Source organism: Lathyrus oleraceus, chromosome 7, assembly GCF_024323335.1.
Source record: "Lathyrus oleraceus cultivar Zhongwan6 chromosome 7, CAAS_Psat_ZW6_1.0, whole genome shotgun sequence".
NCBI classification, from domain to species: domain Eukaryota; kingdom Viridiplantae; phylum Streptophyta; class Magnoliopsida; order Fabales; family Fabaceae; genus Lathyrus; species Lathyrus oleraceus.
This window is the reverse complement of record NC_066585.1, coordinates 242,343,890-242,353,857: the sequence shown is the minus strand read 5'-3', so window position 1 is coordinate 242,353,857 and position 9,968 is coordinate 242,343,890.

Genomic DNA, 9,968 nt, shown 5'->3' with positions numbered 1-9,968 from the left:
CAATCAAAGGACACCAAGGATCACCTCCAGGAAATGGTAGATGTGTGAGCTCAATCCTCTTCCTAAGCCAATCATCAAATGGAGGAAAAGACCTGCTGTTAACCTTGCCAAAAGGAACCTTGCCCTTTCTCTGAATGTCGCGCCATTCATCAGACACTTGCCTCAACTTTGGCTGATTACCCTCAATTGGGAAGTAGAAAGACTCCTGAATCTCTCGCCCGAGAGGAGGACCCTCCACAGCAAACCCCATTTGTCTCCTAAGAAGCACCGGGTTGTAATTAATGCAACCTTGAACTCCTATAAGAGGTACATTGGGAAGACTCCCACAACTGTAAATGAAATCTCGTCCAGCCATACCATTGTGAGTCCAAGCTATGTCCTTGGCTCGCAAACCCATCAGCCTGAATGACCACTTGACAGTAGGATCAAGAAAGGCAAAGGCACCCCTGGAAGGCAAATACCCCACGAACCACTTGTACAACAACTGAGCACAACATCTGATCAATCCCCCACGCCGCTTCTCGTTCCGATTATGGACCGAGTAATAAACATCCCCAACCAGAGTAGGAATGGGATTCCTCTGCATAAACAACCTGATAGCATTAATGTCCACAAAGTTCTTCTGATTAGGAAACAGGATGGTCCCATAAATGCTCACAGCAATCAAAGCGCAGACGGCCCTCCAATTACCCACAACAGCATGCTCCTTGGCTTTAGCCTCCAAGAAACTCAGATGAAAACCAGGCAACTTTCCCTTCTCCTTCAAACCCCCCTTAATCATCTCTGGGCTCAAATAAAGAGCACGAGAGATCTCAGCAACATCAGGCTCCCCCTTAGTGGCATAGAAAGGAATCTGATCTCTGATCTGAATACCCAGGATGCTAGCATAGTCCTCCATCAAAGGTCCCAACAAGTAATCCGGGAACACGAAGCATCTCAAGCCCGGGTCATAGAACTGGAGAAAAGTATGGATGGCACTCCTGTCACTGTCTGTGAGCCTAAAAACCAACTTCAGGATACCACCATAAGTCTCACGGAACATCCCCGCATGGTCAGGTGTAATCAATGCTATCATATCTCTCAGCACACCAATCTCTGGATCAAAGAAACTATAGACAACATCGTCTTTCAAACCGGTCCTCATGTCTGGAACAAAGAAGTCTCTCAACCAGGATCTCAATCAAAAATGTCCCCTGCATATGGATAAACATGTGTTAGATGCACATAAATGCAAAATATGAATGATGTTGATGTATGAATGCAATGCACTGTGCCATCCTCCAAGTCATTTGTACATCCACTGCACTGAGTTACGGCCTCTGAACTGATCACAACCATCTGAAGGAATATGTAACCACAAATCCCACTCAGGGTTCCGAAATAAACGGAACTGAAGGATACATCACCATCGTCACCATCATCACAGAGAAAACATTGAACTGATAGCCACAACAATCTCTGAATAAACCCAGAGAATCCTGAAATAAACAGATCCCCACTGATAAATACCACAGACAGAACTTCGGCGTCTCAGAAATAAATTCATAAATCCGACTCATAAATAGGCCCCAGATCAAGAACTGAACCATTAGTCACCATCAAAGTCACCATCAGAGAACATCTGTAAGAATCAACCTTCCCCTCACAGGTGAATTCTAATCAGGTCATCCTAAGGCGGATAATGGTCTCGACAATCGGGCAAAGATACTCAACGGGTTTGCCCTTTCGGGTGTGCCTTTGCAACTCTCATAAGATCGTCTAAACCAAAGATCCGGGAAAGATCGGTCACCGAAGTCACCAGCTCAGATGAGGTGAATCAACCAAAGTGGATACTCCACAAAGGAAGAGCACTCTCAAATGAACCTCGTCCGACTTGTGGTATGTCACGTCGCCAAAAACATGTTGACCTAACATGAAAGGCGACATGAAACCACGCTAATCCTAGGTGTATACTCGGGCCTGGGTTTTAGCCCCACTCAGAACACCCACCCCAAATCAGAGGAACCACCTGTACAGAAGACAGCACAATGATAGTATGATGCATGCAAACATTTATGCAAATATATACACAACATAATAATCATAAATGCAATAAATAGAGCAATAAAAGCAACCAAAACTATACTAGAGAACGCTAGGAGTGACTCGCTTAGGGAAGATGGACCAGCAAGAGGTCAACTTCTATATCCCCAGCAAAGTCGCCAGCTGTCGCATCCGCGAAAAACAACCGGCGGGCAAGACAAAACAAACAGAGCCGCCACCGTGCATTATTTATCCCAAAAGAGGGAAAGGAAACGCTCGAAGTAAACCTGGAAAAGACATGGTCTTGCGACCAGAGAGAGATGGGATCGGGAGTCGGTTATGCGAAGGGAAGGTATTAGCACCCCTACGCATCCGTCGTACTCGACGGGATCCACGCACAAAAGAATAGAAGAAAGGTTGCTAAAAACTGCTCACACACTACACAAGGTTGGAAGGAAACACAGAAAGACAAAAGAAACGGGACTCGGCAGGATATCGCATCCCGGGCCTACGTAGTCTGTCAAGCACAGACATCAGAGTCGACGTAGTTCGGGACAAGGGGAAACGTGCTCGCTAGGATGTCGCATCCTATGCATACGTATCTTCTCTAACCAGAGAAGAATCAGAGCACTCGTAGCTCGGCTAACGCACGCCAAACAAAACCACACAGGAAACCGACTGCCAATTGCTGGACTTACGTCAGACTCCACACAAACAGGCAAACATGGAAACCGAATGCCAATCGCTGGACTTACATCAGACTCCGAACCAACAAACACACACACAAGAAATCGACTGCCAATCACTGGACTTACGTCAGACTCCAACAAGCAAACGAGACACAGGAAACCAACTGCCAATCGCTGGACTTATGTCAGACTCCAACACACACAAAAGGGTTGAAAAAGAAAAGGGCGCCCGGAGAGATCAACTCATCTCCTGCCTACGTACCTCATCTGGTATGAGGATCAGGGCGACGTAGTTCCCCTACGCAGGGAAAGAACTTCTAACCTAACCAGAGACTGGGAAGTGATAAACTAGAAGGGAGCCTGACTCGAGCCTAATAGTTATCATGTAATCCACAATGGTCCTAGGTTGAGGTTTCTATCTAACTTGCACAGGGAGCAAGCTATCCTAAACAGCACAGTCAAACAAACACAAGCACAATAAACAATCACACACACTATATGCAAGTAATTGGGCTCATACAAGGCTAGGCTGCAAAAGCAAGCCAACTGGAATGGGGTGTGGTTAGCTCTTAACCCTAACATTGAGAGTTAGGGTGAAGCAGATGAAATAGGCGGTGAGGGTAAGACCTCACAGCTCTTATCCCTGGCCTAGGAGAGCTTCAGACAAATGAAAGTGTGGGAGTTCAGAATGTAGGAACTCTTCTCCACAAGTGACTGACACAACATGATCTTGGGTTCTTCTTCACAATGCATCAACACATGGTGTGTGAGCAAAGTGAATGACACAACAGAATAGCAGGGGATAGATTGCACATCCCTTTTATCTGCCAATTGCCTCTAAAGAGGTTTTTACCTGCTTGGCACAAAATTAAACATTCACAAGCATTGCCTCTTAAGGAGGGCTTCAGACAGATGCCTGCCCACATAACAGGACAGGTCTTCCAGACTACATGAAGTCAGAAGAGTTATACCTCAGTGGTAAGCAAACCACAAGCTAGCAAAGCAAGTTCAAAAGAACTCAAAGCAACTTAGGTACCTGTGGAAAATCTAAACCAATCAGTTCAACTGTACAGACAAACAATCATCAGGCAATAACAAACAGACAGACAATGTTCACAATGTGCAAGCCACAAGGCAAACTCAAATGAGTTAGCATCAACCTACAAAACACACAAGTATTAGTAATCAAGAGCAAACATCAATGCTCAAATGAGGAAGCATCATCAACTATGGACTTGGATGTTTAAACCTGAAATCAAAGCCCACATGTAAGCCACAAACCACTAGGTCAAAGCCTAGGGTCAAAGATGGAGAAAAAAGTCAAAACAGAACCTCAAACTTGACATGAATCAACCTTATCCAATCAAGAATAAGTCTCAAAAAGTCTCACATCAAAATCATTAACCAAATGCATTTCATGAGCAAAACATGGCAAGGTATGCAAATGGTGATCACATTGAGACATCAGAAGAAACAAATGCACATCAAATCAAAAATGACTCAAATAATCTTGGCAAAATTCATGAGTAAACAGGACATATAACATGATCATCACACAAAAAATCAGAGGCACTGGACATCATTAGGCATGGCAATCACATAGCACAATTCAAACAATCACATGTGTGACACAAATTGTCACACCAAGTTAGCATGAGCATAAAACAGAAATTAATCATGGGAAAAATCTCAAACCAAAGCCAAAATGTCACTCAACATGTCTAGAATTCACACACAAAATTTCAGAATCATTGGATAAGAAACAAGCATTTTATGATCAAAGGAACAAGTCAATATCATGAATGGATACATGTTCAATCACCCTAGGACAAATCATTTTTTAAGCCAGGCACAACTTGTAATTTAATGATCATAAAAAAGTAGACAGGATAAGGATCATTGTGCAAAAAATTGGGGATCAATTGGAGCATTTTTCTATTTATTATGATTTTTTGAAGTTCATGAAAAATTTGAAAGTTAAAATGGAGCCAAGGCATGAAAATAGGAGGGAAAAGGAATAATTGCAAGGCAATTTGAAAATGTCTCTCGCTCAGACTCGAACCACTGCCAGATTTGAATTGTGGCGCGCTTTCAAAACGGTGACGTTTTGACACACAAACCCTAAGCGCTGGGAAACTCAGAATTCGTAGCTAAATGGATGCAGATTTCGTAGCTAATCTCTAGCGAAACCATAGCGATTCTGGAAACAGCATGGTGTTCATACAAGGAAGATGAAGATCATGAAGATCTTCATACGAATTTTCCAGAATTCAAAAAATGTTCCAGAAATCAAAAACAATAACATCAATCGGTTCATCATTCCACATACATCAAGGATCCATAATCAATTTGCATTAAAACATCACAACAAAACCAAATCGAAGAGAAGAAGATCTGTCACCAAAATTTCAATTGAACATAACTTTGCGAATATTACACCAAATCACCCAAAATTTGCACTAGAATCATCACCATCCAAGGATCTACATGAATATCACAACAATTTGCAAAATTAAAGAACTCGAAAACTAACCTTCTTGATGAACAAAGATCTTCAACTTTCATGTTGGACAAAATTTTATTTGAAGCTTTCTTGATGATGTAATCTTGAGTTGAAGTTGGTCTAAAACCTTTCCATTTTTGGAAAGTTCAAATTACAGGTCACCTGCTATTTTTGGAAAGTCTTGATCTGACTTCAAATTCTTCAATGTTGATGTTTGAAATGTCAAATGAGACTTGTTTGAACATGAATGAAGCATATCTAACCACTTCCCACCTTCAAATCCACAGTTGACTTTTCAGTTGACTTGCAGTTGACTTGGTCATGCACTGTGGTTCTGAGCCTTCAACACTTGATGAAATAACTCAAAAATGAAACCCTAGTGTCATACGGTGAACTGACTTTAATGTGTTTTTAATCGCAATGTCGCGGTTAGCAAGAGTCGCCACCGACTTTTCTTTTATCCGATAAGGAAAGGTGGAAAAGAACAGGAAAGACCTTAATTTAGATTCTTAGGTTCGGGAGGTACATTATACAAAGGGAAGGTGTTAGCACCCTTTGTATCCATGGTTATCCATGGGCTCTTAATTGCTCAATCATTTATGTTTTTCTCATTTGAAAAAGTGTTAAAAAATGGGTAGAAAATGTTTTGAAAATGGAGGATTTAACTTTGTAATGATTCTCGTATGAATGTATACAAAGTGGTTATCTCGTTTAGTTTTGAACGTTGTTTAGAAAAATATAACTCGGCAATGATCCTAGTACGGATGTATGCTAAGTGGTGATTTTCTAAAAAGGATGTTTTGAAAAGTGTGAGGTGTGAAAAGTATTTTAGGTTATGAATGAGCAATTAAGGGTTATACCTGTCCGAGGTCTTTCCGCGCATTTCCTATCCTTATGAGGGTAAAACTGTCCTTACTATTGAGAAGTAAGTAGTTTTATCCTTTGGAGGTAAAAGGGTCATCGTAGGGTCATCGATTGGTCATTGAAGGCAACAGTTGTGAGGATACCTTAGCATTCGAAGGGACTATCATCATTTAACCGTAGGCTACACCGAAGGGTCATCGAGGGACAAAGGCAACATTCGAGGGACTATGATGATTTAAACCGAAGGGTCTTTGCTAAGTGCATCCCCACATTCGCGGGACATGACCGTAATACCGTAATATCGTAATATCGTAGGGTAACAAAGAGAGGTCTGAGATCATTTATTTAAAGGCAAGGTTTTACAATTAATTAGGTAGCCGTCATCAAGTAGGTAATTAGGTCCATATTAAAACCAATACATTAAGAACAATTAAGCCATTAGGGTGGATCTTCGCCATAAAATTAATACATTAAAGTCAATTGAGTAATTCAGAGTGAATCTCCATAAGGGTATCCCACGCATAAGGTGGAATACCTGGCCGGCCGTTTCTTCGAGAATATGTGAGCCTTTACACAATTCAACACACGGATTAGAGCATCGAGATAAAGTATCATTGAAAGTTGCACCATAAAATAAACACAACAGTCATAAACTCAGGCCAAATGATGCAGAATTATAATAACTCATGACTAGACAAACATAAGATAGAACAGCAAGAAAATGAAACAGCCACTGTCCCATTCGCCCCTGCTTCGCCTAGCGAAGGCCTAGCGAGTACTCGCTACCGGCTCGCTTAGCGATGGGCTAGCGAGCGGCTGCTGGTTTTGAATTTGATATCAGTACAATCTCAACCAATTTTATGCCTTATGGATTTCATTACTGCAATTATATGATTAATCATTTAAGGTATGCAGGTATATACTAAAGTTCACATGCCAAGCTTAAGATATTTCATAAATCTAATCATAAAGCCATATGCAAATTAAGAACATAAGACAATAATAGCAATGTAAACCTGTTAGCAGCTGAGTTGTGACTTCGAATCGGCAAATCGGATTGAATTGGGCAGAGGTAGAACTTGGTGCCGCCGAGTTCCTTCAGGGTGTGCCTCCAGTGAGTATCAGGGTTTGCTTGCTAGGGCTCTCCCTTCTCGGTTTTCGTTCTCTCGTCTCCGTTTTCCTCCCCCTTTTCGTTCTCTGAAGCTTGGCTATTTATAGTGCTCTTGTGGTGACCTAATGGGCTCAGAATGAAGCCCAGAAATTCTGATATCCGTAAGATTCGCTAGGCGAAGGAGTTGCTCGCCTAGCGAGCAAGCTAGTTTGGGCTTTTACTGGATCTGGGGCTTCGCTGAGGCGAGTGTCATAACGAGGGGTTCGCTAGGCGAAGGAATTGCTCGCCTAGCGAGCGAGCTAGTTTGGGCCATTTTCTGGATTGGGCCTGTTGTGAGCTGGGCTTTTGTTCCTTTAATGTCAGGGCCTTGCAAAATAAGTCGGAGTATCTTGAAAAATGCCTCGTAATATTAATGGGCAAATTTTGAGGTATGACAGCTGCCCCTGTTCAATATTCTTGAGCCGAGAGTTAGGATGGCAAGTATGCCGTCCGTGGTCTGGAGGTGGAAGATTATTGAACACTAGAATGCCCCAAAAATTTGCACTTGTCAATTGGTCTTGATGGAGATGGGCTTAAAGATGCCATCCAGGAAGTTTGATGATGGGAGCCTCAGATTGTGTCGTACGCTAGACGATATCCGAAGACATGGGTGTCGTACCGGGTCGTACGTTAGACCATATAGTAGGTCGCCCATTAGGCTGTCGACTTCGCTGGGGAGTCGGAGTGTGTTATATACTGCTGGGGATAAGGGATCAGAATGGATCATGCGCTAGATCGTATCTGAGTTGCAGAAAGAGCCGTCTGTCAGGCGGGTGACTCCACTGGGGATGAGAGATCAGAATGGATCGTGCGCTAGATCGTATCTAAGTTGCAGAATGAGCCGTCCATTAGGCTGTGTCTGAGATATAAAGGTCAGAATGGATCGTACGCTAGATCGTATCCGAGTTGAAGATCCAAAGGGGTCGCATGTTAGGCCGCATTGGAGTTACGGCATGAGTGGTCTATCAGGCCGCGCCTGAGGATGAAAGGGTAGTCGTATGCTAGACCATGTCAGAATGTACCATACGCTAGGTAGCATCTTAGCAGCAGAATGAGCCGTTCGTTAGGCTACATCTGATGAAATAAAGGTCAGACCGGATCGCACGCTAGATCGCATCTGAGTAGAAGAATGAGCCGTTCGTTAGGCTGAATCTGATTGTGAAGGGGGGTAGTCGTACGCTAGACTACACGTCAGAATGTACCATACACTAGGTAGCATCTGAGGAGATGAACATCCGAATGGGTCGTATGCTAGACCGTCTTGAACTATTTGAAGGAATCATATGTTGGGCTGAATCAGAATGAACCGTACGCTAGGCTATATCTGATAGTATTTGTATATGTTGTATTTGCAATAAATGTCTGGGATGGGCTTATAGATGCCATCGTTAGGAGGATGTCAGAATGAATGCTGACATGGAGTATATCTGAAAGATGTAGTTGAATCCTGAATGTAATTGATAAAGATGTCCGCCTGAATGGACCTTTGTTTTGACTGTATCAGGAGGATAGTTAACCTGAAAAACAAAGTTAGCTTCATGCCATGTCATGATGCATGAGATGTTTATGCTCATGAAAATGAATGCGAACAATGTCTGCATGTATATGTAATGAATGAATTATGCGCCTGAAACGTTCTTCCAGGGGACTCTACGGGGGAAATACATCTCCGTCTTCTGGTCGGAGATATTTGTATTGATGGTCTTTTCTTAGCTGGGGGATACTTGATTCTTGTCTGATGGTAGAAATATTCGACAGAGCCTGGCTGGGGATGGAAGAGATGACCAGTCTGTCTAGTGATACCAATTTCTTCTGGGGAGTAACTGGTTTTGTTGAGGAATAGAATTGGTAACAGATTCATTGGAAGCATGGTTAGACCTTCTCCTCGATCCTGAAGTCTCGTAGTAATCGTTATTTCCATTTTATGCGCGCATTTTTGGTAAACATTGATCATATTCAAATGCACATATTAATTCGAATTAAATCAATGGACGTTTATGCAAACAAAACAGACAAAGTAAAAACAAAATCATCTTTTAGGAAATAAAATTGTATTGATTTTGAAAGAGGGCCTATAAACAGGCAATTCGTGTACAAAGAGACAGAAATCCTAGTAAGAGGAAATTGTCGAGAAAACAAAGAAAAAGCTATGAAGGAAAAGCCCTGTTGATTTTAATTATACTACTGTCATTATGTCTTCAAGCATCTCATCTCCTGCTGTCGGATAGAAGTGATTGGCTTGTTCAGTCCCTTGAAGCTGTCTGAGAACGGGACATAGTCATACGCTTTTAATCCCTAATTTTTGCCTGGACCGCCTTTTCAGGTTTTCAGTCCACCAAGATACCCTTTTTTGCCCAAGCCGCCTTTTCAGGTTTTCGACTCGTCGGGTGTACATTTTTATATGTTTATCCCTAATTTTTGCCCGAACCCTTTTGGTTCGCCGGGATGCCCTTACTTTTGCCTAGGTACGTTGATCTAGCGGGTCTCTTTTATGCGTAGTATTTTTTTACTATGTCTGCGTTCACGGGATGCGGGAAGTCTTCGCCGTCCATTGTAGCAAATATCATGGCTCCACCAGAGAATACCTTCTTAACTACAAATGGCCCTTCGTATGTGGGAGTCCATTTGCCCCTGGGATCACCTTGTGGTAGAATGATACGCTTTATCACTAATTCGCCGATTTGATACACCCGTCTCTTGACCTTTTTGTTGAATGCCTGGGTCATGCGCTTCTGATATA